Below are 12530 nucleotides of genomic sequence, written 5' to 3' on the forward strand. Positions count from 1 at the left end.
ACCGTGTTTCCCATGAGTTCCTGGGCAAAGCTCTGCACAGGTTAGGTTTGGGTAACATGTTTTGCTTGTATGTCCAACTAATGTATTTTGATATTCACAGCTCGGTGTTGGTAAACGGCTGGAAGACTGACCCCTTCCCGGTCCTCTCAGGAGTCAGACAAGGCTGTCCTCTGTCACCTCTTCTTTTTGTTTGTGTTATAGAACTCTTTGCAGAGGCTATCCGGCGGAATGGAGAGATCAGAGGGATCACCGCACCAGGACCAGAACGCTTCGAGGTCAAGTGCTCGCTCTACATGGACGACGTGACCGTCTTCTGCGCGGACCGGCGCTCAGTCGACACCCTCGTCCAGACCTGTGAGACCTTCGGACGGGCTTCGGGAGCCAAAGTCAACTGCGGGAAGTCGGAAGCCATGCTCTTCGGGGACTGGCAGCCGGCCTCTTCCGCCCCCTTCCCTTTCAGCATCCAGCCGGATTTCATCAAGGTTCTTGGAGTCTGGTTCGGGAAGGAAGGAGCAGCCCTCAAGTCCTGGGAGGAACGCTTGACCAAGATCACCCAACGGATCGGTCTGTGGAGCCTCAGACGCCTCACCTGTGAGGGCAAAGCACTGGTCCTGCGTAACGAGGTACTGCCCGTGCTGCAGTACACGGCCCAGGCCTGGCCCCCCCTTGCCACCGTGTGCAGGGCCATTACCAGGACGGTGTTTCATTTTGTCTGGGGATCCAAGATGGACAGAGTAAAGCGGAGCATCATGTACAAGGATCCTCGCAAGGGTGGGAAGGGCGTACCCGATATCCCCACCCTCCTGCGATCCTCCTTCGTATGTGACTGCGTTCGCCGAACTCTGCGAGTCAAGAGAGGTTCCGCGGGTGGGTCCATGTCTCGCTTCTTCCTGCTCCCCCTTTGGAGACGGTTAGGCTGGGACAAGTGGGACAGCTCCTTCCCCTACAACTGGACGACGCCATGGTTCTACGGAGACGTGGTTCGGTTTGTGAGGGAACACCAACTGGAGGGACTCAAGCCTGATTTGTGGAAGCCAAAGACTATCCACAAACTCATCAGAGCCAAGGACGAAATGGAGAACATTCCAGGACTTCATCACGACACACTGGAGACTGTTTGGACAAACGTGTCATCGGCTGGATTGACCAACGGGCACAAGGACTTGTCATGGATGGCGATACAGGGCGGACTGCCCGTCCGGTCATTCATGCACGCCCGGAACCTGTGCAAAACCCGGTACTGCCCAAGGTGCCCCTTCGTGGAGGAAACATCGCTGCACGCCTTTTGGGACTGCCGTTTTGCACAGCGCCTGTTGGTTGCCCTGGAGGATGACCTGAGGAACTCCGTCCCCAGAGGGAGCCTATCATACCATTCCGTACTTTATGGACTCTTCCCTGGGACTCACACCGTTGGAGCCATCCAGGAGGCTTGGCGCCTTATGAACTGCTTTAAGGACGCTATTTGGGTCGCCAGGAACCGGCTCATCTTGAAGAGGGAGAGGATGTCTATCCAGGATTGCCGCAGGCTGATCCACAGCCTGCTCAGAGACTATTCCATCATGGACAGTCCGGACGACAGCGCCGAGGAGGAGGTTTAAACCTCTTCAATGCCCCCTCCCTCCTTTTCCCGTTATGTGCGTCTTTCAATAAAGCTTCGGGCCTGTGATTTCCCCACCCTATCCCCCTTTTCCCCTACCCCCACCCCCCAATCGCCGGTTCGTCGTTATTTATTGTCTAACTTTTTCTTTCAGCTTGAGTGTTATGGATAGCATAGGAGCGTGATGTATAGTTTAGTGCGTCGTACTCTATGGCTATGTAAGAAGGATTGTATATTTCTGTGTGTACGGGGCTGCGGCACTGTACACGGTTTGTTACCTTTTTGTGAGTAGTGCATGATAATAAAGATGCTGTTAAATCAAAAAATCTGTTCTTATCAGTTTAATATCTGATACGTCCCCTATCTGGGGACCATATATTAAATGGATTTTTAGAACAGGGAGATGGAAAAAGAGCTTGCTCTGTCCACTCCACGCATTGACCTGGTATTGCAGTACCTCCAGGAACGGTGCACCCCTTCTTAACCCAGTTTCCAAAAGCAGAACTCAATTCACCTGATTCATATTAGCCCGATTTAATGAATTGGAAGAAAGCATACGTCTTCATATGCACCTCAATTTGGCCCATTCACTTTTCACACTTCCTCCTTTTGTTTTTTATCTTTCACACTTTTGACTTTCTTTATTCATCCAAATAGCAAACTCATCACCACTCAACCTGACCAACTCGGCTATGTCCCCGTGCTGCAGTTCTCTGTCTTATCTAGATCATTTGCAATTGAATGGAATAGATCCCTTTTGGACAAAGTGGATTCACCTGCTGCTGCAGTGACCACAGGTGTGATAAGATCTAGAATTGGCATCTGGTGCGATCTCTCCGCTTCCACTCCAAAGAAAGTTACCTGTTTATTCCTATCATGCATTGGTTTTTGGGGTTTTCTTTGAGTAATGATGATCTCTTTAGTAGTCTGTTGGCGCCCTCTCCTGGAGGAATAGTTTGCTTGCTCTTGGACATTCTAAAAGAGAGGTCATGATAGACATTGAGCTTCTGAGCTCAATTGGGGACAGTCATGGGTGATGAATGTTTGCAACCTACTGCGAAGCCTCATACCGCAATATAAGGAACGTCAAATACTAAGAAAGGGCGGCCTATGAAAGAATTACTACTTTCAATAAGTACACTTAAACGGCTAATTGGGAATAGAAAAACTGTAAAAAGCCCTCTGAGAAAGCCCCCCTCTAACCTTTGATAGTAAGCTTTTCTGTAGTCTGCCTGTTGATGTATTTTCCGTTTGAACTGTGCACAACATGAAGAGACGGAACACTGGCGGCTTGTCACAATGCCCCCCGATGACATCACAATAGCGCTGCTGCCTAGAAAACAAGCTGCGCAGAAGAAGTTGTTCTTTGGGTGGGAGGGTGGGCTAGTGGAAGGAGGGGGCAATCTCTTTTTTTCCCGGGTGGTAGGGGGATGACAGGAGAAGGGAAGCGGGTGGTGAGAAAGGTACAGAGGGCAGGGTTTGGGGGCTGGGAAGGAAAGGGAAAAGATTAGGGTTTGGGGATGATGAAAGGGCTTTCTACGGGTAAGGATGGCAAAGGGTGGCAGTGACGGAAAGTCAGGCAACCTGTCCTGTCCGTCTTTTTGTATCGTGAATTGGAAAGACTGCAAGGGGGAGGGGAGTTGCTTGCGCCCTAAAGGAGGAGTTATTCAGATTCATTGCAGTGGGCGGCGGCTGCAAAACGCACCATTCTTCTTGTTTTTGCTCTGCAAAGCAGCCTTTTCAAGGGTTGGCTTGGGTGACAAAATGTCTTGTGTAGGCGTGGGTTTGTCTCCCTCTCGCTCTCTCTCCCTAAGATGTGTCCGGCATAGGCCAGGGTGCCACTCGAGGCCCAAACCAATTCTGGTTATCGCTTCTCGGCCTTTTGGCTAAGATCAAGTGTAGTGTTGTTCGAAGAGGTGGTTTAAGCTCCAGGCCACCTTAGTACAATGATACAATGCACACTGGAAGGTTGCGCTTGCTAGTACTCTGGGTGGATAGTATATTCATCTAGAGGAAAACATGGCCCTACCAGGATCGAGGCTATTAGACTGAGTAAGGGTGGGGGGCTATGGTACAACGTGCCCCAGGACTGACGACCCTGGAGTGAGTCTGAGCTTGCTGGCTTGGGACCCCGGCAAGCCTTGGGCTCTGTAGCACACCGTACCTTGCCTTTTCATACTTTTTGAGCATATTACCCTATCCCGGCCTTCTGGCTAGGAAGGGAAATTTTTATAATCCCGGTCGGAGGTCTGGTCAGCTTTGGGCTGAGAAACTAACACCCGGTTGGAGGTCTGGGTCAGCTTCGGCTGAGAAACCAACACCCGGTTGGAGGTCTGGGTCAGCTTCGGCTGAGAAACCAACACCCGGTTGGAGGTCCGGTTAGCCTTGGGCTGAGAAACCAACACCGGTTGACGGTCCGGGCAGTTTCGGCTGCGAAACCAACAACTAGTAGCTCTCTACTCCACTTGGGTAAGATGCCTGGGTGGACGCTGGGAGCAACGACAAGGCTCAACCAGGCTTCGGCTTGGGAGAGCACCGAAGATCCCTGACCCTTGCTGTGGCCTTCTGGCTCGGAGGGACGGGGTTGATTTTTGGGGACCCTCTCCTCACGGTGGGGTCCACACGAATCCTAGCCTTTGCACTGTTTTTGGTGTGACTTCGGTCATGCATTTTTTGTGGTGCTTTGGAAAGCTTCATTAAATCAAAAATCTGTTCTTATCAGTTTAATATCTGATACGTCCCCTATCTGGGGACCATATATTAAATGGATTTTTAGAACAGGGAGATGGAAAAAGAGCTTGCTCTGTCCACTCCACGCATTGACCTGGTATTGCAGTACCTCCAGGAACGGTGCACCCCTTCTTAACCCAGTTTCCAAAAGCAGAACTCAATTCACCTGATTCATATTAGCCCGATTTAATGAATTGGAAGAAAGCATACGTCTTCATATGCACCTCAATTTGGCCCATTCACTTTTCACACTTCCTCCTTTTGTTTTTTATCTTTCACACTTTTGACTTTCTTTATTCATCCAAATAGCAAACTCATCACCACTCAACCTGACCAACTCGGCTATGTCCCCGTGCTGCAGTTCTCTGTCTTATCTAGATCATTTGCAATTGAATGGAATAGATCCCTTTTGGACAAAGTGGATTCACCTGCTGCTGCAGTGACCACAGGTGTGATAAGATCTAGAATTGGCATCTGGTGCGATCTCTCCGCTTCCACTCCAAAGAAAGTTACCTGTTTATTCCTATCATGCATTGGTTTTTGGGGTTTTCTTTGAGTAATGATGATCTCTTTAGTAGTCTGTTGGCGCCCTCTCCTGGAGGAATAGTTTGCTTGCTCTTGGACATTCTAAAAGAGAGGTCATGATAGACATTGAGCTTCTGAGCTCAATTGGGGACAGTCATGGGTGATGAATGTTTGCAACCTACTGCGAAGCCTCATACCGCAATATAAGGAACGTCAAATACTAAGAAAGGGCGGCCTATGAAAGAATTACTACTTTCAATAAGTACACTTAAACGGCTAATTGGGAATAGAAAAACTGTAAAAAGCCCTCTGAGAAAGCCCCCCTCTAACCTTTGATAGTAAGCTTTTCTGTAGTCTGCCTGTTGATGTATTTTCCGTTTGAACTGTGCACAACATGAAGAGACGGAACACTGGCGGCTTGTCACAATGCCCCCCGATGACATCACAATAGCGCTGCTGCCTAGAAAACAAGCTGCGCAGAAGAAGTTGTTCTTTGGGTGGGAGGGTGGGCTAGTGGAAGGAGGGGGCAATCTCTTTTTTTCCCGGGTGGTAGGGGGATGACAGGAGAAGGGAAGCGGGTGGTGAGAAAGGTACAGAGGGCAGGGTTTGGGGGCTGGGAAGGAAAGGGAAAAGATTAGGGTTTGGGGATGATGAAAGGGCTTTCTACGGGTAAGGATGGCAAAGGGTGGCAGTGACGGAAAGTCAGGCAACCTGTCCTGTCCGTCTTTTTGTATCGTGAATTGGAAAGACTGCAAGGGGGAGGGGAGTTGCTTGCGCCCTAAAGGAGGAGTTATTCAGATTCATTGCAGTGGGCGGCGGCTGCAAAACGCACCATTCTTCTTGTTTTTGCTCTGCAAAGCAGCCTTTTCAAGGGTTGGCTTGGGTGACAAAATGTCTTGTGTAGGCGTGGGTTTGTCTCCCTCTCGCTCTCTCTCCCTAAGATGTGTCCGGCATAGGCCAGGGTGCCACTCGAGGCCCAAACCAATTCTGGTTATCGCTTCTCGGCCTTTTGGCTAAGATCAAGTGTAGTATCTGTTCGCTTCTCGGCCTTTTGGCTAAGATCAAGTGTAGTATCTGTGAGGCTCGGCAGATGCAATGCACACTGGAAGGTTGCGCTTGCTAGTACTCTTGATGTATAGTATATTCATCTAGAGGAAAGCATGGCCCTACCAGGATCGAGGCTATTAGACTGAGTAAGTGTGGGGGCTATGGTGCAATGTGCCCCAGGACTGACGACCCTGGAGTGAGTCTGAGCTTGCTGGCTTGGGACCCCGGCGAGCCTTGGGCTCTGTAGCACACCGTACCTTGCCCTTTCATACTTTCTGAGCATATTGCTCTATCCCGGCCTTCTGGCTAGGAAGGGAAATTTTTATAATCATGGTCGGAGGTCCGTTCAGCTTTGGGCTGAGAAACCAACACCCGGTTGGAGGTCCGGGTCAGCTTCGGCTGAGAAACCAACACCCGGTTGGAGGTCTGGGTCAGCTTCGGCTGAGAAACCAACACCCGGTTGGAGGTCCGGGTCAGCTTCGGCTGAGAAACCAACACCCGGTTGGAGGTCCGGTTAGCCTTGGGCTGAGAAACCAACACCGGTTGACGGTCCGGGCAGTTTCGGCTGCGAAACCAACAACTAGTAGCTCTCTACTCCACTTGGGTAAGATGCCTGGGTGGACGCTGGGAGCAACGACAAGGCTCAACCAGGCTTCGGCTTGGGGGAGCACCGAAGATCCCTGACCCTTGCTGTGGCCTTCTGGCTCGGAGGGACGGGGTTGATTTTTGGGGACCCTCTCCTCACGGAGGGGTCCACACGAATCCTAGCCTTTGCACTGTTTTTGGTGTGACTTCGGTCATGCATTTTTTGCGGTGCTTTGGAAAGCTTCATTAAATCAAAAATCTGTTCTTATCAGTTTAATATCTGATACGTCCCCTATCTGGGGACCATATATTAAATGGATTTTTAGAACAGGGAGATGGAAAAAGAGCTTGCTCTGTCCACTCCACGCATTGACCTGGTATTGCAGTACCTCCAGGAACGGTGCACCCCTTCTTAACCCAGTTTCCAAAAGCAGAACTCAATTCACCTGATTCATATTAGCCCGATTTAATGAATTGGAAGAAAGCATACGTCTTCATATGCACCTCAATTTGGCCCATTCACTTTTCACACTTCCTCCTTTTGTTTTTTATCTTTCACACTTTTGACTTTCTTTATTCATCCAAATAGCAAACTCATCACCACTCAACCTGACCAACTCGGCTATGTCCCCGTGCTGCAGTTCTCTGTCTTATCTAGATCATTTGCAATTGAATGGAATAGATCCCTTTTGGACAAAGTGGATTCACCTGCTGCTGCAGTGACCACAGGTGTGATAAGATCTAGAATTGGCATCTGGTGCGATCTCTCCGCTTCCACTCCAAAGAAAGTTACCTGTTTATTCCTATCATGCATTGGTTTTTGGGGTTTTCTTTGAGTAATGATGATCTCTTTAGTAGTCTGTTGGCGCCCTCTCCTGGAGGAATAGTTTGCTTGCTCTTGGACATTCTAAAAGAGAGGTCATGATAGACATTGAGCTTCTGAGCTCAATTGGGGACAGTCATGGGTGATGAATGTTTGCAACCTACTGCGAAGCCTCATACCGCAATATAAGGAACGTCAAATACTAAGAAAGGGCGGCCTATGAAAGAATTACTACTTTCAATAAGTACACTTAAACGGCTAATTGGGAATAGAAAAACTGTAAAAAGCCCTCTGAGAAAGCCCCCCTCTAACCTTTGATAGTAAGCTTTTCTGTAGTCTGCCTGTTGATGTATTTTCCGTTTGAACTGTGCACAACATGAAGAGACGGAACACTGGCGGCTTGTCACAATGCCCCCCGATGACATCACAATAGCGCTGCTGCCTAGAAAACAAGCTGCGCAGAAGAAGTTGTTCTTTGGGTGGGAGGGTGGGCTAGTGGAAGGAGGGGGCAATCTCTTTTTTTCCCGGGTGGTAGGGGGATGACAGGAGAAGGGAAGCGGGTGGTGAGAAAGGTACAGAGGGCAGGGTTTGGGGGCTGGGAAGGAAAGGGAAAAGATTAGGGTTTGGGGATGATGAAAGGGCTTTCTACGGGTAAGGATGGCAAAGGGTGGCAGTGACGGAAAGTCAGGCAACCTGTCCTGTCCGTCTTTTTGTATCGTGAATTGGAAAGACTGCAAGGGGGAGGGGAGTTGCTTGCGCCCTAAAGGAGGAGTTATTCAGATTCATTGCAGTGGGCGGCGGCTGCAAAACGCACCATTCTTCTTGTTTTTGCTCTGCAAAGCAGCCTTTTCAAGGGTTGGCTTGGGTGACAAAATGTCTTGTGTAGGCGTGGGTTTGTCTCCCTCTCGCTCTCTCTCCCTAAGATGTGTCCGGCATAGGCCAGGGTGCCACTCGAGGCCCAAACCAATTCTGGTTATCGCTTCTCGGCCTTTTGGCTAAGATCAAGTGTAGTATCTGTTCATACTTTCTGAGCATATTGCTCTATCCCGGCCTTCTGGCTAGGAAGGGAAATTTTTATAATCATGGTCGGAGGTCCGTTCAGCTTTGGGCTGAGAAACCAACACCCGGTTGGAGGTCCGGGTCAGCTTCGGCTGAGAAACCAACACCCGGTTTGAGGTCCGGGTCAGCTTCGGCTGACAAACCAACACCCGGTTGGAGGTCCGGGTCAGCTTCGGCTGAGAAACCAACACCCGGTTGGAGGTCCGGGTCAGCTTCGGCTGAGAAACCAACACCCGGTTGGAGGTCCGGTTAGCCTTGGGCTGAGAAACTAACACCGGTTGACGGTCCGGGCAGTTTCGGCTGCGAAACCAACAACTAGTAGCTCTCTACTCCACTTGGGTAAGATGCCTGGGTGGACGCTGGGAGCAACGACAAGGCTCAACCAGGCTTCGGCTTGGGGGAGCACCGAAGATCCCTGACCCTTGCTGTGGCCTTCTGGCTCGGAGGGACGGGGTTGATTTTTGGGGACCCTCTCCTCACGGAAGGGTCCACACGAATCCTAGCCTTTGCACTGTTTTTGGTGTGACTTCGGTCATGCATTTTTTGCGGTGCTTTGGAAAGCTTCATTAAATCAAAATCTGTTCTTATCAGTTTAATATCTGATACGTCCCCTATCTGGGGACCATATATTAAATGGATTTTTAGAACAGGGAGATGGAAAAAGAGCTTGCTCTGTCCACTCCACGCATTGACCTGGTATTGCAGTACCTCCAGGAACGGTGCACCCCTTCTTAACCCAGTTTCCAAAAGCAGAACTCAATTCACCTGATTCATATTAGCCCGATTTAATGAATTGGAAGAAAGCATACGTCTTCATATGCACCTCAATTTGGCCCATTCACTTTTCACACTTCCTCCTTTTGTTTTTTATCTTTCACACTTTTGACTTTCTTTATTCATCCAAATAGCAAACTCATCACCACTCAACCTGACCAACTCGGCTATGTCCCCGTGCTGCAGTTCTCTGTCTTATCTAGATCATTTGCAATTGAATGGAATAGATCCCTTTTGGACAAAGTGGATTCACCTGCTGCTGCAGTGACCACAGGTGTGATAAGATCTAGAATTGGCATCTGGTGCGATCTCTCCGCTTCCACTCCAAAGAAAGTTACCTGTTTATTCCTATCATGCATTGGTTTTTGGGGTTTTCTTTGAGTAATGATGATCTCTTTAGTAGTCTGTTGGCGCCCTCTCCTGGAGGAATAGTTTGCTTGCTCTTGGACATTCTAAAAGAGAGGTCATGATAGACATTGAGCTTCTGAGCTCAATTGGGGACAGTCATGGGTGATGAATGTTTGCAACCTACTGCGAAGCCTCATACCGCAATATAAGGAACGTCAAATACTAAGAAAGGGCGGCCTATGAAAGAATTACTACTGTCAATAAGTACACTTAAACGGCTAATTGGGAATAGAAAAACTGTAAAAAGCCCTCTGAGAAAGCCCCCCTCTAACCTTTGATAGTAAGCTTTTCTGTAGTCTGCCTGTTGATGTATTTTCCGTTTGAACTGTGCACAACATGAAGAGACGGAACACTGGCGGCTTGTCACAATGCCCCCCGATGACATCACAATAGCGCTGCTGCCTAGAAAACAAGCTGCGCAGAAGAAGTTGTTCTTTGGGTGGGAGGGTGGGCTAGTGGAAGGAGGGGGCAATCTCTTTTTTTCCCGGGTGGTAGGGGGATGACAGGAGAAGGGAAGCGGGTGGTGAGAAAGGTACAGAGGGCAGGGTTTGGGGGCTGGGAAGGAAAGGGAAAAGATTAGGGTTTGGGGATGATGAAAGGGCTTTCTACGGGTAAGGATGGCAAAGGGTGGCAGTGACGGAAAGTCAGGCAACCTGTCCTGTCCGTCTTTTTGTATCGTGAATTGGAAAGACTGCAAGGGGGAGGGGAGTTGCTTGCGCCCTAAAGGAGGAGTTATTCAGATTCATTGCAGTGGGCGGCGGCTGCAAAACGCACCATTCTTCTTGTTTTTGCTCTGCAAAGCAGCCTTTTCAAGGGTTGGCTTGGGTGACAAAATGTCTTGTGTAGGCGTGGGTTTGTCTCCCTCTCGCTCTCTCTCCCTAAGATGTGTCCGGCATAGGCCAGGGTGCCACTCGAGGCCCAAACCAATTCTGGTTATCGCTTCTCGGCCTTTTGGCTAAGATCAAGTGTAGTATCTGTGAGGCTCGGCAGATGCAATGCACACTGGAAGGTTGCGCTTGCTAGTACTCTTGATGTATAGTATATTCATCTAGAGGAAAACATGGCCCTACCAGGATCGAGGCTATTAGACTGAGTAAGTGTGGGGGCTATGGTGCAATGTGCCCCAGGACTGACGACCCTGGAGTGAGTCTGAGCTTGCTGGCTTGGGACCCCGGCGAGCCTTGGGCTCTGTAGCACACCGTACCTTGCCCTTTCATACTTTCTGAGCATATTGCTCTATCCCGGCCTTCTGGCTAGGAAGGGAAATTTTTATAATCATGGTCGGAGGTCCGTTCAGCTTTGGGCTGAGAAACCAACACCCGGTTGGAGGTCCGGGTCAGCTTCGGCTGAGAAACCAACACCCGGTTGGAGGTCTGGGTCAGCTTCGGCTGAGAAACCAACACCCGGTTGGAGGTCCGGGTCAGCTTCGGCTGAGAAACCAACACCCGGTTGGAGGTCCGGTTAGCCTTGGGCTGAGAAACCAACACCGGTTGACGGTCCGGGCAGTTTCGGCTGCGAAACCAACAACTAGTAGCTCTCTACTCCACTTGGGTAAGATGCCTGGGTGGACGCTGGGAGCAACGACAAGGCTCAACCAGGCTTCGGCTTGGGGGAGCACCGAAGATCCCTGACCCTTGCTGTGGCCTTCTGGCTCGGAGGGACGGGGTTGATTTTTGGGGACCCTCTCCTCACGGAGGGGTCCACACGAATCCTAGCCTTTGCACTGTTTTTGGTGTGACTTCGGTCATGCATTTTTTGCGGTGCTTTGGAAAGCTTCATTAAATCAAAAATCTGTTCTTATCAGTTTAATATCTGATACGTCCCCTATCTGGGGACCATATATTAAATGGATTTTTAGAACAGGGAGATGGAAAAAGAGCTTGCTCTGTCCACTCCACGCATTGACCTGGTATTGCAGTACCTCCAGGAACGGTGCACCCCTTCTTAACCCAGTTTCCAAAAGCAGAACTCAATTCACCTGATTCATATTAGCCCGATTTAATGAATTGGAAGAAAGCATACGTCTTCATATGCACCTCAATTTGGCCCATTCACTTTTCACACTTCCTCCTTTTGTTTTTTATCTTTCACACTTTTGACTTTCTTTATTCATCCAAATAGCAAACTCATCACCACTCAACCTGACCAACTCGGCTATGTCCCCGTGCTGCAGTTCTCTGTCTTATCTAGATCATTTGCAATTGAATGGAATAGATCCCTTTTGGACAAAGTGGATTCACCTGCTGCTGCAGTGACCACAGGTGTGATAAGATCTAGAATTGGCATCTGGTGCGATCTCTCCGCTTCCACTCCAAAGAAAGTTACCTGTTTATTCCTATCATGCATTGGTTTTTGGGGTTTTCTTTGAGTAATGATGATCTCTTTAGTAGTCTGTTGGCGCCCTCTCCTGGAGGAATAGTTTGCTTGCTCTTGGACATTCTAAAAGAGAGGTCATGATAGACATTGAGCTTCTGAGCTCAATTGGGGACAGTCATGGGTGATGAATGTTTGCAACCTACTGCGAAGCCTCATACCGCAATATAAGGAACGTCAAATACTAAGAAAGGGCGGCCTATGAAAGAATTACTACTTTCAATAAGTACACTTAAACGGCTAATTGGGAATAGAAAAACTGTAAAAAGCCCTCTGAGAAAGCCCCCCTCTAACCTTTGATAGTAAGCTTTTCTGTAGTCTGCCTGTTGATGTATTTTCCGTTTGAACTGTGCACAACATGAAGAGACGGAACACTGGCGGCTTGTCACAATGCCCCCCGATGACATCACAATAGCGCTGCTGCCTAGAAAACAAGCTGCGCAGAAGAAGTTGTTCTTTGGGTGGGAGGGTGGGCTAGTGGAAGGAGGGGGCAATCTCTTTTTTTCCCGGGTGGTAGGGGGATGACAGGAGAAGGGAAGCGGGTGGTGAGAAAGGTACAGAGGGCAGGGTTTGGGGGCTGGGAAGGAAAGGGAAAAGATTAGGGTTTGG

The 12530-nt window shown here is 49.4% G+C and overlaps 4 non-coding genes and 4 pseudogenes across 4 annotated transcripts; all 8 read left to right on the forward strand.

Annotated features, from left to right (window-relative positions):
- The first annotated feature begins 1871 nt into the window (after nucleotides 1–1871).
- On the forward strand, nucleotides 1872–2076 carry LOC142313634 (U2 spliceosomal RNA; annotated as a pseudogene).
- A 2189-nt stretch (nucleotides 2077–4265) lies between these two features.
- On the forward strand, nucleotides 4266–4458 carry LOC142313637 (U2 spliceosomal RNA). The gene has a single exon (XR_012754619.1). It is a non-coding gene; the product is annotated as a U2 spliceosomal RNA (small nuclear RNA).
- Nucleotides 4459–5845: 1387 nt separating this feature from the next.
- LOC142313464 (U2 spliceosomal RNA) lies at nucleotides 5846–6016 on the forward strand (annotated as a pseudogene).
- A 686-nt stretch (nucleotides 6017–6702) lies between these two features.
- Nucleotides 6703–6895, forward strand: LOC142313376 (U2 spliceosomal RNA). Its single transcript, XR_012754423.1, has one exon. It is a non-coding gene; the product is annotated as a U2 spliceosomal RNA (small nuclear RNA).
- Nucleotides 6896–8282: 1387 nt separating this feature from the next.
- Nucleotides 8283–8456, forward strand: LOC142313463 (U2 spliceosomal RNA; annotated as a pseudogene).
- Nucleotides 8457–8900: 444 nt separating this feature from the next.
- On the forward strand, nucleotides 8901–9096 carry LOC142313388 (U2 spliceosomal RNA). The gene has a single exon (XR_012754434.1). It is a non-coding gene; the product is annotated as a U2 spliceosomal RNA (small nuclear RNA).
- Nucleotides 9097–10483: 1387 nt separating this feature from the next.
- Nucleotides 10484–10610, forward strand: LOC142313468 (U2 spliceosomal RNA; annotated as a pseudogene).
- A 688-nt stretch (nucleotides 10611–11298) lies between these two features.
- On the forward strand, nucleotides 11299–11491 carry LOC142313377 (U2 spliceosomal RNA). The gene has a single exon (XR_012754424.1). It is a non-coding gene; the product is annotated as a U2 spliceosomal RNA (small nuclear RNA).
- Nucleotides 11492–12530: the final 1039 nt, after the last annotated feature.

The sequence above is a fragment of the Anomaloglossus baeobatrachus genome, chromosome 5 (genome assembly GCF_048569485.1).
Source record: "Anomaloglossus baeobatrachus isolate aAnoBae1 chromosome 5, aAnoBae1.hap1, whole genome shotgun sequence".
In the NCBI taxonomy this organism is placed as follows: Eukaryota; Metazoa; Chordata; class Amphibia; order Anura; family Aromobatidae; genus Anomaloglossus; species Anomaloglossus baeobatrachus.